Raw genomic sequence first — 25837 nt, 5'->3', positions numbered from 1 at the left:
TGACTCGTTGTTGCCTCCCTGTCAGGTATTCTCTGATCCATTGCAGTGCCCTTCCTGTTATATGAGCCTGATCCTCTAGCTTCTGCACTAATCTCTTGTGAGGAACTGTGTCAAAGGCCTACTTGCGGTCCAAGAAGATGCAATCAACCCACCCCTCTCTTTCGTGTCTTACTTCTGTTACTTTATCATAAAACTCCAGAAGGTTTGTGACACAGGATTTTCCTTCCATGAATCCATGCTGGTTGGCGTTTATACTCTTGTTCCGCTCCAGGTGCTCCACCACTCTCCTCCTGATAATCTTCTCCATAACTTTGCATACTATACACGTCAGTGACACAGGTCCATAGTTTAGTGCCTCTTTTCTGTCTCCTTTTTTAAAAATGGGAACTACATTTGCCGTCTTCCATACCTCAAGTAGTTGCCCAGTTTCCAGGGATGTGTTGAAGATTATGGTAAGTGGCACACACAACATATCCACTCCCTCTCTAAGGACCCACAGGGAGATGTCCGGTCCAATTGCCTTTGAGGTATCGATGTCCCTTAGCAGTTTCTTCACCTCCTCCTCATCTGTATGTATGTCATCCAACACTTGTTGGTATATTCCTTGCTGGTGTCCCCATCTGGTCTGTCCCCTGAGAGGCCGTCCTGTCTCCACTGTAAATACTTCCTTAAATCTCATGTTGAGCTCCTCACATACCTCTTGATCGTTTCTTGTGAGTCCTCCACCTTTCCTCAGCCTTATCACCTGGTCTTTGACTGTTGTCTTCCTCCTAATGTGGCTATGCAGCAGTTTCGGGTCAGACTTGACTTTCGACGCCATGTCGTTTTCGTACTGTCGCTGGGCCTCCCTTCTTATCTGTGCGTACTCGTTTCTGGCTCTTCTACTAATCTCCTTATTTTCCTGGGTCCTTTGCCTCCTGTACCTTTTCCATTCTCTGGTGCACTTAGTTTTTGCCTCCCTACACCTTCGGGTAAACCAAGGACTCACTTTGGTCTTCCTATTATTTCTGTTTCCCTTGGGAACAAACCTTTCCTCTGCCTCCTTGCACTTTGTTGCTACATATACCATCATCTAGTTTACTGATTTTCCTACCAGTTCTCTGTCCCACTAAACCTCCTGCAGGAAGTTCCTCATACCTCTGTAGTCCCTCCCTTTTGTAGTTTGGCTTTTCCCATTCAATTCCTGTTACCTTCTCCACTTGTAACTCTACTATATAATCAAAACTCAGAACCACGTGATTGCTAGCTCCAAGGGGCCTCTCGTGTGTGTGTGTGTGTTTGTGTGCGTGTGTGTGTATACTCACCTAGTTGTACTCACCTAGTTGAGGTTGCAGGGGTCGATTCCAAGTTCCTGGCCCCGCCTCTTCACTGGTCGCTACTAGGTCACTCCCTGAACCGTGAGCTCCATCATACCTCTGCTTAAAGCCATGTATGGATCCTGCCTCCACTACATCGCTTCCCAAACTATTCCACTTCCTGACCACTCTGTGGCTGAAGAAATACTTCCTAGTGTGTGTGTGTGTGTGTGTGTGTGTGTGTGTGTGTGTGTGTGTGTGTGTGTGTGTGTGTGTGTGTGTGTGTGTGTGTGTGTGTTTGTGTGTGTGTGTGTGTGTTTGTTTGTTTGTGTGTGTGTACTCACCTATTTGTGGTTGCAGGGGTCGAGTCTTAGCTCCTGGCCCCGCCTCTTCACTGGTTGCTACTGGGTCCTCTCTCTCCCTGCTCCATGAGCTCTATCAAACCTCGTCTTAAAACTATGTATGGTTCTCGCCTCCACTACGTCACTTTCTAGGCTATTCCACTGTGTGTGTGTGTGTGTGTGTGTGTGTGTGTGTGTGTGTGTGTGTGTGTGTGTGTGTGTGTGTGTGTGTGTGTGTGTGTGTGTGTACTCACCTAGTTGAGGTTGCAGGGGTCGAGTCCTAGCTCCTGGCCCCGCCTCTTCACTGGTCGCTACTAGTGTGTGTATTTGTGTGTGTGTGTGAGAGAGTGGTGGGAAAGGGATGAGAGATAAGAGGGAGGGGAAGAGACGGAGTATGGGGCAGGATAAGGGAAGGAGGGAATCGAGGTTGACACACTGCATGGGACACAGTGCGAGTCGCTGGAACACAATACGCAGAAAGCAACAGCATGGTAAACTAACGTTTCGCCTACACAGTAGGCTTCTTCAGTCAAATACAGAGGCAGCAGATGTAGTAGTGAAATGAAGATAATGTCATCAGTCCATCAACGTTGGAGAAATAGTATCTGAGGTGGTCAGTCCCTCAGCCTGGGAAAGAGTTCAGCTCCACGGTCTAGAACGACATGAAGCTGAAGCATGAGAATGAAGTCTTAAATACTGTCCAAGGTAAGGTGAAAGATCTCGAAGATATTGCAGGGGGCGGGATTCATTAGTAGAAGCAAGGCGGCAGGTCCCTCTGGAATCCAACCTGCCTTCTTGCCTTTGTCAATACCCCGCAACATTTTCGAGATCTTCCACGTCACCTTCGACCAGACTACGGGACTGACCACCTCAAATACTATTTCTTCAAGGTTGATGAACTGATTATATCTTCATTTCGTTACTACATCTGACGCCTCTGCATTTGACTGAAGAAGCCTACTGTGTAGGCGAAACGTTTCAACAATAAAGATACCCAACTGTTGCCCGTGTGTCGTGATCATCAACTTGTCGGTATTTTATACCATCATCAACACGCTGTATTAAGCCCGAACTTCGCAGTTATGACAAGAAATAAAAACATAACATCAGTCAATTAAATCATCAGCTGACATGCTTCAAATTCGAGATAAACACGTATAGTTCTGGGCCTCTAGTAATGCACCAGAGATACATGTGTATTCTACTTTTTTTTATTACATCTCGTTATACCCTAAATATCGCTGTATTAATTTCGTACAGGACTGTATCGACTTAGAAGTCTATACGACGTTTCGCCCTACTTAGAAACATCGTCTAATAAAAGAATATCTCGGTTAGCTGTGTTGTACATTGTTGGTTCGTCAGCTACAAACTATTCACTATATAGTCTGCATACCTGACTCACGAAATCGTAATGACACGATTGCAAACAAACCATACCACGGGCGGGGATAGAACCCGCGATCAGAGAGTCTCTAAACTCCAGACCGTCGCGTTAGCCACTGGACCAGCTAGCCACAATAAGATGCGTCCAACTGGGTATATTTCTACACCACTACTATTGTGGCTAGCTGGTCCAGTGGCTAACGCGACGGTCTGGAGTTTTGAGACTCTCTGATCGCGGGTTCTATTCCCACCCGTGGTATGGTTTAGTCTGCATACCTTTGATGAGTTCCGAGGATTTTTCTACTCCCGGAGCCCGGCCGCGGGTCAGGCTCGTCTGATGCCTGAATGCACTGAAAAATAAACCACCTGATTACCTTCATTACATAACTTAAACTTATGCACACATTATACCTACAGTATACATTTAATTGTATTCAGACATCAACCGGAGCCACAACAGTTTGACACCAATCTCTCAGCACTGACCTTGACACTTAACTAGTAACACTGACCCTGGTATTTGGCTGGTAACACTGACCCTGTCACCTGGCTGGTAACACCGACCCTGGTATTTCGCTGGTAACACTGACCCTGTCACCTGGCTGGTAACACTGACCCTGGTACTTAGCTGGTAACACTGACCCTGGTACTTGGCTGGTAGCACTGACCCTGTCACCTGGCTGGTAACACTGACCCTGGCACCTGGCTGGTAACACTGACCCTGGCACCTGGCTGGTAACACTTACCCTGGCACCTGGTTGGTAACATTGACCCAAACACCTGGTTGGCAACACTGACCCTGACACCTGGTTGGTAACACTGACCCTGGTACCTAGCTGGTAACACTGACCCTGGTACCTGGCTGGTAACACTAACCCTGGAACCTGGCTGGTAACACTGGCACCTGGATGGTAACACTGACCCGGGTCCTGAATGGTAACACTGACCCTGGCACCTGGCTGGTAACACCGACCCTGGCACCTCGCCGGTAACACTGACCCTGGTACCTGACTGGTAACACTGACCCTGGCACCTCGCCGGTAACACTGACCCTGGTACCTGGCTGGTAACACTGACCCTGGTACCTGGCTGGTAACACTGACCCTGGTACCTGGCTGGTAACACTGACCCTGGTACCTGGCTGGTAACACTGATCCTGTCACCTGGCTGGTAACACTGACCCTGGTACTTAGCTGGTAACACTGACCCTGGTACTTGGCTGGTAGCACTGACCCTGTCACCTGGCTGGTAACACTGACCCTGGCACCTGGCTGGTAACACTGACCCTGGCACCTGGCTGGTAACACTGACCCTGGCACCTGGCTGGTAACACTTACCCTGGCACCTGGTTGGTAACATTGACCCTGGCACCTCGCCGGTAACACTGACCCTGGTACCTGGCTGGTTACACTGACCCTGGTACATAGCTGGTTACACTGACCCTGGTACCTGGCTGGTAACACTGACCCTGGTACCTGGCTGGTTACACTGATCCTGGTACCTGGCTGGTAACACTGACCCTGGTACCTGGCTGGTAACACTGACCCTGGTACCTGACTGGTAACACTGACCCTGGTACCTGGCTGGTAACACTGACCCTGGTACCTGGCTGGTAACACTGACCCTGGTACCTGGCTGGTTACACTGACCCTGGTACCTGGCTGGTAACACTGACCCTGGTACCTGGCTGGTAACACTGACCCTGGTACCTGCCTGGTAACATTGACCCTGGTACCTGGCTGGTTACACTGACCCTGGTATCTGGCTGGTAACACTGACCCTGGTACCTGGCTGGTAACACTGACCCTGGTACCTGGCTGGTAACACTGACCCTGGTACCTGGCTGGTAACACTGACCCTGGTACCTGGCTGGTAACACTGACTCTGGTACCTGGCTGGTAACACTGACCCTGTCACCTGGCTGGTAACACCGACCCTGGTATTTCGCTGGTAACACTGACCCTGTCACCTGGCTAGTAACACTGACCCTGGTACTTAGCTGGTAACACTGACCCTGGTACTTGGCTGGTAGCACTGACCCTGTCACCTGGCTGGTAACACTGACCCTGGCACCTGGCTGGTAACACTGACCCTGGCACCTGGCTGGTAACACTGACCCTGACACCTGGCTGGTAACACTTACCCTGGCACCTGGTTGGTAACATTGACCCAACACCTGGTTGGTAACACTGACCCTGACACCTGGTTGGTAACACTGACCCTGGTACCTAGCTGGTAACACTGACCCTGGTACTTGGCTGGTAACACAGACCCTGGAACCTGGCTGGTAACACTGGTACCTGGATGGTAACACTGACCCTGGTACCTGAATGGTAACACTAACCCTGGCACCTCGCCGGTAACACTGACCCTGGTACCTGACTGGTAACACTGACCCTGGTACCTGGCTGGTTACCTTGACCCTGGTACCTGGCTGGTTACACTGGCCCTGGTACCTGGCTGGTAACACTGACCCTGGTATCTGGCTGGTAACACTGACCCTGATACCTGACCGGTAACACTGTGAGACCTCTACCCACTCTACCGGAGGTATCCCAGCGAGTGAGCACGTCCCCCGTATATCCCAGTGCTTAACAAGCTAGGGAATAGCATATGAAGGTACAAATAAAAATGGGAACTATGGCTATAGTTTACTTAATAACATAAAAGGGCTAGAATACAACATCTCCTGATGGAAATTTACACAATATAACAATTGACCTATGAGACTTATTACCAGGGGGAAGGGTAGATGTTATCAGTAACACGGACTAGTACTCACTCTTAATTCACCGACCAGCTGACCCGAGATTCCCAATGCGTGGTCCACTACACACGCGGCTGTCCAGAGCTCTCGCTCGACGGACCTGTCACCAACAACCTCCTTGCCCCGCTCTTCCCTGGGCTTATATCGTAGTCAAAGTACCCCCCTCCCCAATGGTGTATGTACCACGTGTTGCGACCTGACGCCGAGCTCTGACGCTGTTAAGAACAAAAGAGCTCAGACGTGGGCGTGGCTACAGACGTCTGCCAAGGCAAGGTGTGACCATATAATTGGTTAAATTAGGTCTCCCCAGAGACCTCACAAGCCCAGCTGGACTACATCACATCCCCCTTTCTCCCCCAATTTAAAATATCTGAGAACTAGGACAATTTGTCCTAGTTATTAGATTATTTTAATCCTAATCCCTTAAATCTATTACAATACAATAGCAAATAATATGAATTCACACAGATCAGTAGGTTTAATAAATTCTAGCACAAGAAACGAATAACAATGACTCTGGTGCGAAACCTCCTTATCCGTCATGTCTCCTTAAAACTAAATATCGGGCTCCAGTGCCTTCCTGTACTCTACTAGAAATAAACTAGCTCCTGTAGTCACCCTCGCTAATTAACCATTGAGCCAAACCTCGTAAGGTTTTCCTGGCGTAGAAAACAGCTCCAGCGGGTATTATTCCTTCAAGTACTTGCAACTGAACCATTACACGACCACAATGTCGCATTTTCCTTGCACCGTACCGTGACCATTCATGACAAGGCAGGAATCGCAACCAGGACCAATCATTATCCCATTTCTAGGAACTAAAAGAAAACCTCCCATCCCTCACATAAAGGAATCCTCTTCTGACGGCGAGCCGATTGGTGTTTACAGTTCTCCACCTGAAAAGAAAATACATCCTATCTCTACTGTGATCCCTCCCGGCAAGGAGCTAGCTCACATAATATACAACACATTTTTGTCCCAACAGCTGACATAACATAGGGCATCCCCTAGCAGTAGAGATACCATACTAATACCACTCTAATCATCATTTCCCAAGCTTCACTGGCTAGTAGTGAATGACACGGTTGGCTTGACTTGGGGCCATGCTATTGACCCAGGGAGAAGCTCTCTACAAATCCTTGGGCAGAAATATGAAGGGGTCGACGGAGGAGGACATAGGGCCATTGCAGTATTCTTGTCATCTCACCTCCAGATCTGTCTACTGCTTCTACTAGAAGAGGGGTTAGCCAGAGCTTCTGGCCGACCCTAGCACTTCCTAAATTGGGCCATGTCTCATTGTGTGGACTTCATTGGCGTTTAGGAACGCTCATGCGGGTCCCTCTCGTTGAAAGCACAGCATCTGGGAACTTCACGACTCAGCAAGCAGCTTATCTTCACCACGACAATACTCCTCAGGCACCAAGGCCACCCTTCATCCGTCCAGCCTCACCCGTCAACTTCCACCTCTTGCATGGTGGTGGCACGAGAGCTGGCTACCGCTTTTCCTCAAGTCTCCCAGGTCTAATAATAGCCCTTTTGCTGGACCCAAACTGACTTCTTGGCACTTCTGCGTCTCCATCACTCCAGGCCAAATAGATTCCTGGAGTCTCCTTGGCAGATCCTGGCAACATCTCCACATCTCCTGTGAATAATAGTAGACGGCAGTATTGTTCTACAGGTGACTGGGGCTTATTGTTGGTGGGCAGGTCTCTAGAGTATTGAGCCGACCTGAGGGCGAGGCGAGTGGTCAGCTCCTTCCCTCAGGGTCCCATTTACTCACAACACTCCCTCCCTCCAGCAATAATTCCCTTACAAATTTCGTCTATACATTCTTGACCTTGTATTCATACCAACATTTTCCTCTACCAGCTGATGTAACCTATCTTCCTCATATACCTCGTCATTTACAGTCCTTTCATCCACCACATTAACATTAGGCATTACTATTTCCTCCTCAGACCAGAATGGCTTTAGTTTATTACAATGAACAATCCTCTCACTCTGGTCCTCAAACAACCCTTTAACCTTCACATTTACTGGTCCCATTTTCTCTAAGATGCGGTAAGGACCTTTCCACCTTGGACCGAGGGACCTACTCTGTTGAGGGGTTACTTCATCTTTATATACCATTACTAGGTTACCTTCCTTAAGTTTAAGAGGCTTCACTTGCTTGTCATAGTAGTGAGCATATTTTTCCTGCGCTCTACCAGATGCCTGGGCGGCAGTTCGCCAAGCAGTTCTCATTTTTGTTAGGACTTCTGAAGGATAGTCCTCACCGTATCTGACAACTGCTTGGTTCACCAAGCCTGCTGCAAAATGACAGTCATGCCCTGTAAATAGGAATAATGGTTGTGTCCCTATTGATTTGTGAATAGCGGTGTTTAAAGCAAATTGAACATATGGTATATATTTATCCCATTGTAATGGTTCTTTCTCTGAGAGAATGGCCAGTGTATTTTTGACTACTTGGTTCGTTCTCTCCACCATACCATTCGCCTGTGGATGATAAGCTGTCGTGAATGCTGTCATTATTTTTAAGGTGTTACAAACCTCTGCAAATACCTTGCTTTTAAACTCTGAACCTTGATCTGTTACTAATTCTCTAGGAGGTCCAAATATTGCTACGAATCTATCAAGGAGCGCCTCTGCAACAGTCTGTGGGTCTTTCTTAGGGATGGGTACAAGTGTTGTATACCGTGACAGATGGTCCACCAGCACAAGAACATACCTATTGCCTGAATAACTATTATGTAAGTCAATAAGATCTGCACCAACCCGGTCCAACGGCTCCTTAATCTCGGGAAAAGCTTGCAATTCCACATTAACCTGAGGGTTACCTTTCCTCCTTTGGCAATTACCACAACATTTTACATATTCGGTTACATAATTCAGGAGACCAGGAAAGTAGAACATTTCTTTGGCCCTCTTATAAGTCCTAAAAACACCTGGATGGCCAGCCATCTTGGATGAGTGTGCAAGCTTCAGAGCGGCCTTCCTGAGGACATTGGGTATTACTACCTGCTGTACTGAACGATCGTTCAGCTCCGTAATCCTATGTAGCACACCGTCTTTCATCTCGAATTCATCAATAGGGCGGCTTGGCTTGTGGCACGGGAGCTTCTCTCCCTCCAAATACTCAATTATCTCCTTCCACCTGTTCTCTTCCAGTTGGTACTCTCTTAATTTTTCATTGTTCACATTCTCAATATTAACATCAACATTTATTGCTGCTACATTCCTACTCAATACGTCTGGTACATGGTGTGAGGCTCCTGGCTTATAAAGAATCTGGTACGAGTGTGCTGACAGTTCGTAACCCCATCTAGACATCCTAGGACAGCGAGTTTTCTTTTTAAATATGTGCACCAATGCCCTGTGATCTGTTATTATTTTAAAATGGCGCTGAAATACATACGGTTCAAAGTATCTCACACTTTCTACCACTGCCAAGGCTTCTTTATCAGTGATGGCATACCTGACTTCCGGTCCTTTAATCTTTCTGCTAAAATACGCTACTGGGTGTGGGTTATTTTCCTTGTCTCTTTGCATTAGGCAACCTCCTATTGCAACTGCTGAAGCGTCTGTATGTATCTCAAACTCTCTGGAAAAATCAGGAACCACTAATACCGGCTCACTTGTAAGCTCAGCCTTTAATTTTTCGTGAGCCAACTCATGTTCTTCTTTCCATACAAACTTAGCTTTCTTCTTAGTTAGATCTGTCAGTGGTGCTGCTAGCTCTGCAAAACCCTTAATATGTCTTCTAAAGTATCCTGCTGCACCTAGGAACCTCCTGACTTCCCTTGCTGTTCTAGGTCTTGGCATTTCAGATATTGCCTTACACTTATCAGGGTCAGGGCGAATCCCTTCAGGGCTTACCTGAAAGCCTAGAAATTTAAAGCTAGTGGCTGCTATTATACATTTCTTTGCATTCAACTTAAATCCTGCTTTATCCAGTAGTTTTAGTGTCTCCACAAGGTTGTCTACATGTTCTGGAAATGACCGGGAGTAGACTACCACATCATCAAGATATGCCAGTGAGTGTCTACCCAACACAGGGCTGAGGATGAAGTTTATAGCTCTTTGGAAGCTAGAGGGCGCGGTTTTTAACCCGTAGGGCATTCGTTTAAATTGGTATAATCTGACCCCATCTGAGAATGCTGTCTTCTCTCTATCTTCTTCTGAAACGGGGATGGCCCAATAAGCTGACTTAGCGTCCAAAGTCGAAAAATACTTAGCTGTTCCAAATGAATCAAGAATTTCCTGAATTAGGGGCAAGGGATAACTATCAGCTATTGTTAATTCATTCACTTTCCTATAATCCACACAGAACCGATAAGAGTTATCTGGTTTCTTTACCAACACTACAGGTGAGAGCCACGGTGATGAACTCGGTTCAATTACATCGTTCTGGAGCATGGTATTACATTCCTCCCTTATTACTCTCTTAGCCTCTTCTGGGAGTCTCCATTGACGGGTTTGGACAGGTAAACTGTCACCTGTAGGTATAGTATGCTCAATCTGGGGCAGCAAGCCTATATCTCCTTCATCCATTGAAAACAACTTTGGAAAGTTCCTTAAAGCATTCTTTATTATTTCCTTCTCAGAACATTTTAAATGATTTAGATTTACATCATTAAATGTCTTTTCCCTTTTACTTTCGTTCTGGGTGGGAGCGGCAGGCGTCACTACCCTTTCTGGGACTCTGGTATTAAGTGCTCCACATTGTTGACCTCGGCCAGGTAGCCTAACGGAGTCAGGTTCAAAAATTAAGTCTTTGGGGATAATCTCAGCTGATGTTAACCTTCTACCATTCTTGAATCTTAACGCTTTACTTGTCAGATTTATCACTGGTATTAAGATATGTCTTTTCTCAGAAACCTGGGCTAGATGATGAGGCACCAGGAAGGATTCTAGCTTCCCCGCTAATTGTAAGATACTTCCTGGCTCGACCTTCCTTCCCACTGAACCTTTAATAAATTTGAATGTATTAGGTGGACATACCTGGTTATATAATACATGAACTGCATAATCTGCGTCTGCAGAGTTCACATTAGGTAACTGCACTTCAAAAAGTGATTTAGATGGGGTTTTGAATAATTTATTACTCCTACTCATAGAAGCTACTATTGAGGGATGTTCTATGAATTTTATTGGAAAGGAAACCTCATCCAGTATCAGCCGACTGGTTCCCCTTCCTTTGCCATACGACAAGAGGAAGTCAAACCTTCTGAGAAAATCCATACCTAAGAGTAAGTCCCCTGGAAACCTTACTCCAGACACTACTAAACAAGCGTGAACTTTATAACTTTCACCCAGTTCAAAGTACAGGTCCGTTTGTCCCTCGACATTAATATCATTACCATTTACAGCAGTAATATCTCTCTTAGCTTTGCTTATTTTACAACCCCTCCAGTTATTACATACATCTCGCTTAATTATTGACACCTGACTTCCCGTATCAATGAAAGCTACCAGTTTTTTTCCATTTACTCTTACTTTAATCATAGGTCTTTCATCTTTGGTAACAAGGTTATCAGACCTATCTTTCTTAACCTTGTACCTTCTTCTTTCGTTAGGAACGAAAATTAGGGCAGTTGGCCCTAATATGGCCAATCCCGCCACACTCCCAGCATTGATTAGTTCTCCGAGCATTCTGTTTATTACGCCCACCACCGCCTGTCCTGCGGTGCGGGGGTATATACTTCTTCTCATTATTGGTTGTCGCCACATATGGTGACTCAGGTGTTACTCTCTCTGAGGCAACAATTCTATCTCCCTTTCTGTCTCTACCATATTCGGACTCGAGAGACATGGCATATTGAACTAGTTCTTCGAAGGTTTTAATCGCTAGTACCATAGCAACTCTAGTTCTCATCCAGACTGGCAACCCTTCACAAAATACCTGCTTTTTATAAAGCTCCAGCTGTTCTTCATTATATTTTAAAGTTCCGTTCACATCTTCCACCCTGGACCATACCAGACAACTGAAGTCCCTTAAAGTGTGTCCCTCCTTCAGTTGCAATTGTTCCAGGTATCGATGGATATTTTCAACTGATACTGCCGTCTGGAACCTATATCTTATAGCATCCTTGAAATTACTCCAGTTCTTTACGTTAATAAATTGTGGGAGACTAAATATGGATGCTGTGTTATCTACAATTGCCCTGAATCCCAGTGAAACTTTCAGTTTTTCATCAGATATATTAAGCAAAATGGCCTCAATATTTTTAATCCAAGCTTCTACTTTGATATTTCTTTCGATGGGATTCCTCGGCAAATCTTCTACATGAAATTTAGGCAAATTTTCTAAATATGGCCTATCAACAATTACTGTCCCACACATAGAGGTTCCAACACTACTATCTGGAGCTGATGCCCCAGATAAAATCTTTTGCTGAAGCATAGGGTTCGTTGGGACGTTGAGTGGCTTGGTTAGGGAAGGATTGACCTGGGAAGGCTGGAGGCTCAGAAGTTGGGGTTGGGTCGGGAGTCCCGGTATATTAGATAAGGACCCATTCGGGGAAATACTGAATGGTTCCCCAGCTGTAGTTACACGTGTGGGTGTTTGGTTAGTATTTACAGGAACAGCATTGGGCAGGTGAACACCTGACACAACAGGGGAAGCTATGGTTACTGAGGGGTTAGGTATACTAGTAACTGTAGAACCAGACGCAGAAGTGGGAACCCTATAGGCAGCTACCCCAGGGACTTGGGGAGCAGGTACAACAATAGGGGATTGAGGGTTACTCATAACTTGAGCAATAACACTATGAAGCACAGAGTTAAGATAAGGATACATACTATAGTCAGCATTAACTGGGTTATTAAAATACGGAGGTATGGGGTTAGTAGCATCCCGGGTTGGTAAAGTTGGTACTCCCGGGCTAACAGCAGTGGTAGATGTATTAGATACCACTGGGGCCATAGTATTCGTGGTACTACTGGGGGTCACCCTGGAACCTATATTCGTTCCTGAGCCTTGGACCTGGGGATGGTTTGTCCCTGACATATGTACCCCTGAAGTATTATTTATCACTGAAATCTCATTTTCTTGATTATTTATACCGTCACTAACATTAATCAGTGAATCTTGCTGTGGAACCATGTTGCTAGACCCTTCACTTGAGCCTGGTGCGAGATCACTAACATTGACGTTAACCTCTGCCATTCTGTTCACGAGGAACTTCACCTGTATCCTACTGGATCGTCTGATTGCACTATTTAACGTCTTGCTACGCAAATTATATTTGGTCATCACCCACCTGACAACCATAAGAGTAGGATTGTCCTGGTTTATTCTTAAGGTTACGGTCACAGTGAACGGTAAAACAAATGATAGGCGACACAAAGAAATTAATATTTGGTTTTGATAGCAAAAACCGACCAGTCGTAAAGCACGTGAGCCGCGTTTAATGATAAACGCTAAACCGCTGCCACCATGTGAGACCTCTACCCACTCTACCGGAGGTATCCCAGCGAGTGAGCACGTCCCCCGTATATCCCAGTGCTTAACAAGCTAGGGAATAGCATATGAAGGTACAAATAAAAATGGGAACTATGGCTATAGTTTACTTAATAACATAAAAGGGCTAGAATACAACATCTCCTGATGGAAATTTACACAATATAACAATTGACCTATGAGACTTATTACCAGGGGGAAGGGTAGATGTTATCAGTAACACGGACTAGTACTCACTCTTAATTCACCGACCAGCTGACCCGAGATTCCCAATGCGTGGTCCACTACACACGCGGCTGTCCAGAGCTCTCGCTCGACGGACCTGTCACCAACAACCTCCTTGCCCCGCTCTTCCCTGGGCTTATATCGTAGTCAAAGTACCCCCCTCCCCAATGGTGTATGTACCACGTGTTGCGACCTGACGCCGAGCTCTGACGCTGTTAAGAACAAAAGAGCTCAGACGTGGGCGTGGCTACAGACGTCTGCCAAGGCAAGGTGTGACCATATAATTGGTTAAATTAGGTCTCCCCAGAGACCTCACAAGCCCAGCTGGACTACATCACAACACTGACTCTGGTACCGGGCTGGTTACACTGACCCTGGTACCTGGCTGGTAACACTGACCCTGGTACCTGGCTGGTTACACTGACCCTGGTACCTGGCTGGTAACACTGACCCTGGTACCTGGCTGGTAACACTGACCCTGGTACCTGGCTAGTAACACTGACCCTGGTACCTGGCTGGTTACACTGACCCTGGTACCTGGCTGGTAACACTGACCCTGGTACCTGGCTGGTTACACTGACCCTGGTACCTGGCTGGTAACACTGACCCTGGTACCTGGCTGGTGACACTGACCCTGGTACCTGGCTGGTAACACTGACCCTGGTACCTGGCTGGTTACACTGACCCTGGTACCTGGCTGGTAACAATGACCCTGGTACCTGGCTGGTAACAATGACCCTGGTACCTGACTGGTAACACTGACCCTGGTACCTGGCTGGTTACACTGACCCTGGTGCCTGGCTGGTAACACTGACCCTGGTACCTGGCTGGTAACACTGACCCAGGTACCTGGCTGGTGACACTGACCCTGGTACCTGGCTGGTTACACTGACTCTGGTACCTGGCTGGTAACACTGACCCTGGTACCTGGCTGGTTACACTGACCCTGTTACCTGGCTGGTAACACTGACCCTGGTACCTGGCTGGTTACACTGACCCTGGTACCTGGCTGGTAACACTGACCCTGGTACCTGGCTGGTAACACTGACCCTGGTACCTGGCTGGTTACACTGACCCTGGTACCTGGCTGGTAACACTGACCCAGGTACCTGGCTGGTAACACTGACCCTGGTACCTGGCTGGTAACACTGACCCTGGTACCTGGCTGGTAACACTGACCCTGGTACCTGGCTGGTAACACTGACCCTGGTACCTGGCTGGTTACACTGACCCTGGTACCTGGCTGGTAACACTGACCCTGGTGCCTGGCTGGTAACACTGACCCTGGTACCTGGCTGGTAACACTGACCCTGGTGCCTGGCTGGTAACACTGACCCTGGTACCTGGCTGGTAACACTGACCCAAGTACCTGGCTGGTAACACTGACCCAGGTACCACAGTGACTGTTCAATACACAGAGTACCGCCTAAGTGACTCTACCGAGAATAATTATTTTTGTATTTTACTTCACTGCAGTTATCATTATTATTACGCTCATGAGAGTGCACTAAGCCAATAGGAATCATATTGACTCCAGATTCACTGCTGAGGGAGAGCAACTCAATTTCCTTGGATCAAGAGAGACGTGCAAAAAGTGCACAAAGTTACTCTGGTGAACAATAGAGGGAGACGTGCAACAAGTGCACAAAGTTACAAAGGTCAGTTCACTGAGTTTTGGTGGTTCGATCCCTGGCACGGGAGGAAACGTTGGGCATGTTTCCTGACACCTATTGCCCCTGTTCACCTAGCAGTAAGAAGGTACCTGGGTGTTAGTCGACTATTGTGAGTGGCATCCCAGGGGGTGGTAGTGAACTATACCTCAGACAGGTCTGGCTACTGAAACGAGATGAAGAAGAACAGATCTTAGCCTGCAAATTCAACTGAGTTACAGTTCCAGCAACTCGAAGACTGCTTGCCAGTCTCATAGTTCTATTATATGCAGAATTAAAAGAAAATTTCTAATTTATTCCCCCCTTTTTTTCTAAAAAATGTGAGAGATTTGTAATAATCTCACCAGTGGAATGAGAGAGGTAAGATGAGAAGTAGGAGGGTGAAGGAGAAGGAGAAACAAAGGGAAAGAGGATGATTAATGAAAAGGGAAGGGGAGGGATAGTTGAGGGGATGAGGAGTACGTGAGGGTGGTGGCGGCGTAGGGAAAGGTTAGGGGGAAATGAGAAAGGTTACTTACATGACTCAGTCAGCTGAAACATTGATGTTACTTAAACGCAACCAAGTGAGGAGCATGTCTACTAATGTAGCCTGATAAGCGTGCACATTTCAACGTTGGCTGAGGCTTGTTTGGAACACCTCCCTGCCAGACGTGTCGCCACCTATTTTATTAAATTTGATAATCTGTAATTAAATATATTTTTTTATATATTCATGTAACCTGCCATAACCTAAAATAAAATGAAAAGTTTTTTCTGTAGAAAAAATCAGAAATTGAGCTGGAAATCGCATATGAAAGCGAACGGTGTAAACTGATGACAGATTCCTGTCTGGCAGCAGACAGTTGATCGTTCTGTCTCCACTAGCTGCTACAGGAGAGGGATTCTGTCAAACAGTAGTTAGAGCAGTTGGCGCACAATGAAAAGCACCTGGGTTCAATTTCCGGACAGGACAAAACGCATGATCTGCCTTTGTTCTCCTGGCAGCAGGAACTCTCCTAACACCTGTTGCCTCTGTTTTCCTGGTAGTAAATAGGTATATTTGAGAGTCGACTGTTGTGGCTCGCATCCTGGGGAAAAAATTCAAATTTAATACTAATGAAAACTGAGCAGGACGAACACTGATCTGCTTCTGCTTGTACAGAAACTATCTTTTTTTTTAAAAAAAGTAGCGATAAATCAGCTATAAATTCTTGAAAACGTCCAGTAGAGATGGGACGGTACCGAAAACAATACCGAAATTCTAATTTAGGCCGATATCGATACTTTTTCAATATTTTTTTTATTCTTGAAGCTTTGATAAACGTTTAATATATAACGATTTTTTTGTTCAAGAGGTATTAAATAACCCAGGGAGGTTAAACATTAAACAATTTCTCAGATGTCAGTGTCGTTACTAATTACTAATTACAGACACCCCCGTGAGGATTACAAACTGAAAAAATTATATAAAATTACTAAATGTCGATTTATTTAATAATCTTATGAAGACACAATGAGAAGAGAAATTAATTACAACAACAAAAGTCTGAATAATTTTATGTTAAACATGAAACTGAAACAGCTAATACTCTCATAATCCTGTTTACTTAAAACTTAAAACAAAAAAAAAATGAAAAACACATTATTGCAATAACAGGAAATTAAAAATTTAAAAATATAGTTCAGAATTTAAAAAACAACAACCTCTCCATTATTAATATGAAATAACTGATATACTTCTATTACAGTTTAAAGTTTTTATAACTCTGAAGTAACACAGTGAAAAAGAGAAAAAAAAAAACATGACTATTCTAATACCTCAAATGGCCAATAAGCAATATACTGTACATATATTACTCAACTTCAATTCTCAAATTTAAGTTGAGGAACATCAACATCTCCCCATATTCAGATGTAAATCTGTTCCTATGAGGAGAGTAGATGTTTCCTCCAGTGCTGAACAATCTTTCACTTTCTATTGAGGAAGAGGTGAACTCAAGACATTTACTGGCTAGATTTGCCCGATGTGGCGTGCGCAGAGTGTTACAATTTATTCATTGTTAATCACACACACAATGGCATGCCCTCTCGACCAATGAACCAGCATTTCAGAATATAACTGTTCTGGTCCCCCCACTGCTGTATTAATTGTCCAGTTCAATCAACCAATAGCGTGAGAGCTGACCTGTCCGCCGAAGTGTTGATGCACTTGACTACCTGGCTGCAGGTCAGACACTCACTTAAGCTGATCCCATCCACTCATACTCTCTTGTAGTCTGAAGTGTAACCTGCTGTTATGACTGGCTCTTTGCTCTGTCCTATTGTTATACCGCTGACTAAACTTTATACCTACCGTACATAGTGGTGAAGAAGTGGTAAAGAAAACCTACTCCCTCTCTGCTTGATTTGCCCTTTATTGCGAAGTTGCTCTTTGACTGCCGACTTTAGTTACGGCCAGGTGCAACAGGCCTTGAATTTGCTACCTGCGTTTGTAATACAAGAGATGGAAAAATTATCCTATTTTATTCGCACTACTTTAGTGGATTTCCTTCTTTAAGAGATAACGCCATTGACACGTATTTATTTGTTTCAATGTTTGTGCTAACACGATCCGTGTGTTTTTGGATGCTACTTTTTGAGATTCAGAAAAGGATCCTGTGACGTGCTATTGTTAGGAATGCTGGTTACAATTTTTTCATAACATTTATTAAAATCAAACTCAAGTTCTTCGGTCCCTGATACATCATCTTGACTTTCTTCACTAGACTCTTTATTGCTTCGTTAAACTAATGTTTTACAATACCAACAAGCAGAAGAATAAGGAATGTACAACAGTTAGGTATCTAGGTATCTTGATTTCCGCAACGTTTCGTCCACACAGAAGGCTTCTTCAGTCGAATGCAGAAGTGACTAAATATGGAGACAGCAGAAGCAGTGGAGGGGTAAAAATTATGTGATCGGTTCAGCAACCTTGAAGAAATAAGTTTGAGGTGGGCAGTCCCTCGGCCAAGAGAAATGTTCAGATTTATGTTCTTCAATGATGTTCAAGATATGGAGCTGAACACCAATTTACTCACCCCTGTATTAAAAACAGCAAATATTTGAGAGAATATAAATAGTACACTTCAGATAATATAATGTTCAAAGAGGACAAGTTTCCTTTGCTCCGCTACGAAAGAATGGAGAAAATAGACTGAAATGGAGTACAGGAGAAACTCAAATTCATTAGAGCGAAAGTTTCATGTGACAGACTTTGTACTGATATCATATCACACATTCAAGGATCACAACAATAAGATGGATAACTAGAACTTTTAAGACAAGGGATGGTGAGTCAATAATCATACTAAGTCACTTATTCTCCCCAGGATGGAATACTATTGTATATTAACGGTCTTCTTTAAAGCAGGCAAGATTGCTGAACTGGAAAATGTGCAGAGAACTTTCACTGCCCGTATACCTTCAAACATATAAACTACGGAGAACGTTAGAAGCCCCTTCAACTGTATTCCTTGAAATGTAGGCGAGAAAGGTAAATCATTATTTGCACCTGGAAAATCCTAGAGAGACTGGTCCCAAACCTGCACACTGCAATCACTCTGTATGAACACAAGACTTGGCAGACGGTTCAGAGTACCTCCAATAAAAACCAGGAGCAGGACCAATATACTACGAGAGAACTAAATGAATGTCAGAGGTCCTAGATTTCGACGCCTTCCCTTTGTGCAACAGGAGAATTACCAACCAACCTCTGGGTGTCTTCAAGAGAGAACCGGGAAAATTTCTCAAATCAGTTCCAGACCAGTTGGGCTGTGGTTCATACGTTGGACTACGTGCGACCAGCAGTAACATTATTATTGTTACATTCATGGGGAGTACTAAACCCATAAGGATTATACAGTACTTCGGGGAATGGAAGGCATTCCAACTTAATTCAAGGAACTGGAGCCTTGGACCCTCACCAACATCAAGGAACCTTCTTTGAGGGGTTCTAGCAACAGCCTTAATCCACCGGAAAACCTGATCTGGGACTGGACTGTGATGGCGATGACATCTTTCTGGTATTCTTCTGGACTGAATAAATCTACTGTGCGAGCGAAACGTTTCGTGGGAATAAAGATACCTAAATGTTGCATATGTCTTACTCATTGCCGTTGCGGCTTGATGCTGCTAGCAAACCACTTATACTCTCTGAGCGCTTGATCTGTTGAATTCTCTAATGAATTTATTCATTCTCAATATCATCAATGTTTGTTCTACATGACCCATGCTCTGCATTAGCATTAAAGAATTATAACAGGGATCCAGAAATGTGCTGAATTTCGTGTAGTAGTCAAAAGTGCAACTTTAGAACCTAGTTAACACTGGCATTTTGAGAGCTGACAGTGTGCTACCCAAGCCTGAGAGTCTTGGATCACTCAAAGCTTTCTTAATGAAATATTTCAGATTTTGCACTTGAGACAATATTTCTGAGAGGAGACAATTTCTTTCATTAAGACGTGTAGCTCATTTGTGAAATATTTTCAACAAAGATGATAACTTGGCAATAAGATTCCCTTTATTTCCCTCAAATGATGGAAGGTGTGTATCTAATATACTGTAACGATTTTTTTTTACAGATGCGACCTAACATTAAATAGGTGCTACTACAGTGGGTAGGTACATGAATGAGCTTGAGCTTAGGAGGTTCATTTTGTTTTTGCTGTGTCTAGTTTACTGCAGGCTAGAGGACTGACTGAAGTAGCTCACTATTTGTCTACAGTTAGCAATGGTGTATTTTATTACTCTGCTCCAGAGTAATAAAATAAAATGTGTGTGTGTGTGTGTGTGTGTGTGTGTGTGTGTGTGTGTGTGTGTGTGTGTGTGTGTGTGTGTGTGTGTAAACTTCACAATCGTTAAGACGTGTGCTAATTTTACTATTTTTAAGCACATGTGTGATATCAAGATCTCTCAATCACTTTATCTATAAGTAGTAAATTTCAGCAGTGTCTGGTGTGCAAGGACCACAACAATGATAAGATGGATATCTAGAACTTTTAAGACAAGGGAGACTGAGTCAATGATCATACTAAATCACTTGTTCTCTCCAGGATGTGCAGGAAAGTTCAAATCACACGTGAGCCTGATATGACAAAGTCAGCTGCATCTAGGACGCACCAGATTTAGATGCGCCTCACAATGGGACCTAACAACAAAATCTGATGAGTAATACCTCACTCATAGACCTGAGATAAATATTAACCTAAAATTTATGTGAGATCGAGAGTAACAGATAAAGTGATTTGATATTATCACTATATCTTAAATTTCTCACAGATGTCATAAACGCACCTCGCTTATGAAATCCTGGACTTACGCTCACATTGCAATCATTATTTTTTTATACAGAACCCGAGTCTATCTGCATTCGACCACTGATTTCCGTGTAACAGTTTTCTTATTTTTAACCAAACACTAGTATGATTAAAATCTCTTACGCTCGACTCACAAACTTTAATGCTACATTTTGTGGTGTTGTAATTTTAATTAAATTTTTTACGTCTGCCCTAAATGCACTTTTCATGTTTTGCACAAAAGATCTTATAAGCAACAAGCTTATCAAGATTTGTTTATGACATTTGGATTTTTCAATATAACTCGGACGGTAAAATTTCTCAATAAAATAGGAATTTTAAGAAAGTATACGAGATTCAGAAGAACAAATGCAATCTTGGTTAAGTACGCTTTCTTGATTTTTTTTTGTGTTCTTAGCAGTTTTGTATAATTTACTAATAAATCTTTTTGGATATCTGAGGTTATATTCTGTTTCACATATTTCCATCATTTTCTTCTCTATGAAGCCTGGGCAACAAACGCACAAAACTTTTAAGTACATGGAGAACAACGAATGCTGCACAGTCATGGTGTGACGAATAATAGTGTATTTACAAACAGACACTGGTTGGTTTTCTAAATATTTTTAATTTGAATTCCTAGCTGTTTAATATATGAAATATTTAGAAATGTTAGTGAGCTATTCTGTTCAGACTTAACAGTAAATTTTATGGAAGAAGCTAGAATATTCAAGTTGAAACACTGAAATCTCTATTTCTTGGACCAAAAACATTACACATCACACACTTATCAGTGTCACACACTTTGTCACTTATCACACACTTATCAGTGTCATATGGGGAACAATTCCATACATTACTATGATTGTTAAAAATCCTATGTATAAATAATAAGTACTGAGTTAAGATTTCCCATTGCCATAAGAAAATTTTGAACGCAAAACTCATCATTAAACACAAACTTTACATCGATAATACAGAGTTTAACGAGTTCCATGGTAAGTTATAATTGCATAGTTCATCAGAAAGAAAATTTAATAAGTCATCAACAAGGATTCTTATAAATAATGATGCTAAATCAAAGCTAGCTATATTTATATCATTACTACAACTGGAAGGAAACTATACATACTACCTGGCTTCAAGATATGTTACATATATTATTTGTATTCAACACGGCCGTGGAACTAATTATAGGCTTAAGCAAATTATTTGCTTTGTGGATTTTAATTAATTAATTTATCCGAGCATTTCGATGGTTAGGTTGTATAACTAAAATCACTATTAACAGAATATAAGGGCTTCTTCCTGATATTATCAAACAGGTAAATTACTATTAACACAATTTAAGAGGTTCCTCCTGATATTATCAAATAGGTAAATCACCCGATTTTTACCAAATTTCAAAATTTTGTAATTAATATATTATTCACTATATGTTTCGAGGCTGCACAACTCAGGCCACAATTTAGAGCCGCACATGTATCCTTACCTATAACATGTATTACATATGTCAATCAAAACATTTTTATTAACATGATTTTGTCCAGTCAATATTTTCAACAAAATTTTCCAACGTGTTATCAAGCTGTGTTAATTATCATCCACTCCAATTAAATTGCAAATTAAGATACAGTATACGTTTTACGGGGATTCAAACAGGTGTATCAGGTGACAGTCCGAAACACTAACCACTCGGCCATCACGCTCTAAAAGACTTCAATATTTTTTACCAGCTTGCTGAGTACTGCTACCGGGAAATCTGTAATGTCCGCGAACTGTGATTCATCTCATCTACGTTTTGGCAGCAAGCAAACCATAGCAATTAAACTGTCAAGTGAATAAGACACGTGTGCAACACTTGGATGTCTTTATTGCCGAAACGTTTCGCCTGCACATCAGGCTTCTTCAGTCGGATACACAGGTTACTAATATACTAGAGATAGTTGACGAAGTAGACGCTGTAAGGTGTTTAGTCCCAAAGTCTTGATAGAAGTGGAGAGGCGATTTTGACGTGTTTGGTATGAAATCCATCATGCACGTGAGTCATAACCACCGCACCTGAGTCATAACCACTGCACGTGAGTCATAACCACTGTACGTGAGTAATAACCACTGCACGTGAGTCATAACCACTGCACGTGAGTCATAACCACTGTACGTGAGTAATAACCGCTGTACGTGAGTAATAACCACTGCACGTGAGTCATAACCACTGCACGTGAGTCATAACCACTGTACGTGAGTCATAACCACTGCACGTGAGTCAACCACTACACCTGAGTCATAACCACTGTACGTGAGTAATAACCACTGCAAGTGATTCATAACTATTGCACGTGAGTCATAACCACTACACGTGAGTCATGTCCACTGCACGTGAGTCATAACCACTGCCCGTGAGTCATAATGACCACTGCACGCGAGTCATAACCACTGGACGTGAATCACAAGACAACTGCAATTAAGTCATAACGACCACTGCAATTACGTTATAACAACCACTGCACGTGAGTCATAACGACCACTACACGTGAGTCATAACGACCACTACGCATGAGCCATGACCACTACACGTGAGTCATAACGACCACTGCGCGTGAGTCATAACCACTGCACGTAAGTCAAACCACCACTGCACGTGAGTAGTAACCACTGCACGTAAGTCAACGACCACTGCACGTGAGTCGTAACGACCACTGCGCTTGAGTCAATACCACTGCACGTGAGCCACTACAACTACTGCACGTGAGTCATAACGGCCAAAGCACATGAGTCATTATAACCACTGCACGTGAGTCATAATCACTACATGCGAGTCATAACCACAACACGCGAGTCATTAAAAGCACTGTACGTGAATCATAACGACCACTGCACGAGTCATTACGTTTGTGTACGGGGATTTTTACGTCACTGAACGTGGATCATTACTTCATCGCACGTGGATCATTACGTCACTGCACGTGGGTCATTACGTCACTGCATGTGGGTTATTACGTCGCTGCATTTGGATCATTACGTCACTGCACGTGGGTCATTACGTCACTGCACGTGAGTCATTACGTCACTATGTACATCATTACAATCAGTGGGAAGGACTGAACTTCCTAGTCACAAGACAGCAGTACACAATACACCTTTATACATCAAGTATATATTCTCTCTTAAAATAGGGATTCATATATACTCTAAAAATATATACAATAAGTGTATATATACACCTCTCCCTGTAAATATTATATCACTTATTAAATTTATGTGAGTATAAACATTGGACTGTGTTTTTACACACACACAGACACACACAGACACACACACACACACACACACACACAGACACACACACACACACACTCATACACACACACACACTCATACACACACACACACACACACACACACACACACACACACACACACACACACACACACACACACACACACACACACGAACTCAAATACAACAGCCCTAGTGTCTAATCGACATGTGCCTAGGACAAAATGGTAGCACACACACACACACACAAACACACACACAAACACACACACACACACACACACACATATATATATATATATATATATATATATATATATATATATATATATATATATATATATATATATATATAGTGTATTTTATAAAAATTTACCAGTGTTCGTTTTATATCTTTTCTGCTTCAGTCTCAGTGTGTGTGTTTGTGTGTGTGTGATTCAAATTCCTGACTCTACACTTTTGCAAGGCGAAGAATGAGGGGAGATATGGTTGAGATATACAAGTGGAAGATAGGTATATTATAAATAGAAGACAAAAGTGATTCTGAGGGTGTCTGACCAGAGATAAAGCTAAAAACAACAGATTCAAGTTGAAAAAAATCGTATTTGGATAGCATATAGAGTAAGAGAGAGAGAAAAAAATATAGGGGGTCCAGAAATGTGGTCCATCAATAAAGAATACTCCAGGTCATGATTCACTCCCCTTCTGTGACTTCCTTGGTCGATGTCTCGGATATCAACAAACCCTCAGGTGACGTCTTCATCACTATTCTCTAATTCAATTCCATTGAGCGTAATTCTCAACACATTCCGCGCTACCCTGGTTGCCATTCAAATAACTTGTGGGTCATGAGCCATTCTGAGTGTATCACGTTACCATTCCAACCTCGGCCAACATTCCCGTTCCCGCCCCCCACGCCTCAATCCTGGAATAGGAAGACTCTTACCTCTTCGAGAATATGTGCAGACGTCCTTCGTAATGATCTGGTAGAGAGAACTAACGTTATCCAAAGGTGCTGAGGCCACTACACAATTAATCACTGGTCAATCACTGTGAGTTGATGTTATTGCGACAACGCTCACCAGCACACACACACCATGGGAGTTTGGCTGTGCCGACAACACTGCAACTACATCGCTCCTCGCATGGAACGTGCACGACCTCACTCAAAACCACATTTATTCTCCAAATATTCTTTCTGCTGACACACTCACTTCCGGGAGAAGGTGGACCTATGTAATTTATTGTTCAATATTATCTCAAGAAAAAAGGTTGGAAAAACCATGTGTACTGCGAAATATTATGATGACAAGACAAAATATGAGGTTAAAACCGTCATGTTGGCGCACGCGGACGCGGCGGATTGATCGGTTGGTGGTGCCATCTAGCGCCGCCAACCACAACCTCCCACAACACCAACCCTGTCAAACACTCGCCTCAAGTTTCCGATCAATATCGTCATGTAACTCAAACAAGAAACGCTGAAACTAAATTAATTAACAAATTCTAGAAGTGGATATGATAAATGTTGACTAGGTAGCCAGGGTGCATGAGCGAGGGCAGAATATAAGAGAAGATGGGTAAACATGCAACGTCAACTTACCAGCACGATACGCAATGGCCCCCAACCCACCGGGATGTGGCGGGATTTTTAAACTATATAACACTTCTCTGTGGATTTTTTCTTCAACAAAACCAAATATACAAAATAAATACGTGACTGCTAACCGCTAAGTTCTCAAATATCACACCACAAAGAGTCGACGAGACAAATCTGGTATGTGTTGAAGAGGAAATGGAGTTGGTGAATAAGAATGTGTTGGTACATATCGATCATGAGAGTGTTGTGCGTCAGTCAGCTAAGCATGATACACTCAACACCTTGCTCTACCCTCGCTGCTAATTCTCACAACTCGCGCCAAACTAAGATTCGTCCAAGACGCAATTTTCCAACTTTGGGAAGCTCGCAAGTTTCCAATTGGCCTGCCGCTCAGAGCTGCTGCTTCTCCTTGACAAGTTCGCAGGTATATTGCCTCTCTATCATGTGCCCTGCCTCTTACTCCTGTATCACCCCACACACGCTACTGCTGCTGCCTCTG

General features: G+C 43.7%; 1 protein-coding gene across 2 annotated transcripts in view; it reads right to left on the bottom strand.

Annotated features, from left to right (window-relative positions):
* Positions 1-24876, bottom strand: part of LOC128696112 (uro-adherence factor A) — a 1051771-nt gene extending 1026895 nt beyond the window's left edge. For both annotated transcript variants that reach the window (XM_070094815.1, XM_070094816.1), the window contains exon 1: positions 24685-24876. The gene's annotated coding sequence lies outside the window, so the exon portion shown is untranslated. The remainder of the gene's footprint in view (positions 1-24684) is intronic.
* Between the last annotated feature and the right edge of the window lie 961 nt (positions 24877-25837).

The sequence above is a fragment of the Cherax quadricarinatus genome, chromosome 48 (assembly GCF_038502225.1).
Source record: "Cherax quadricarinatus isolate ZL_2023a chromosome 48, ASM3850222v1, whole genome shotgun sequence".
NCBI lineage: Eukaryota > Metazoa > Arthropoda > Malacostraca > Decapoda > Parastacidae > Cherax > Cherax quadricarinatus.
Note: the sequence above shows the minus strand (reverse complement) of the source record. Positions and strands in the feature narration are given on the sequence as shown.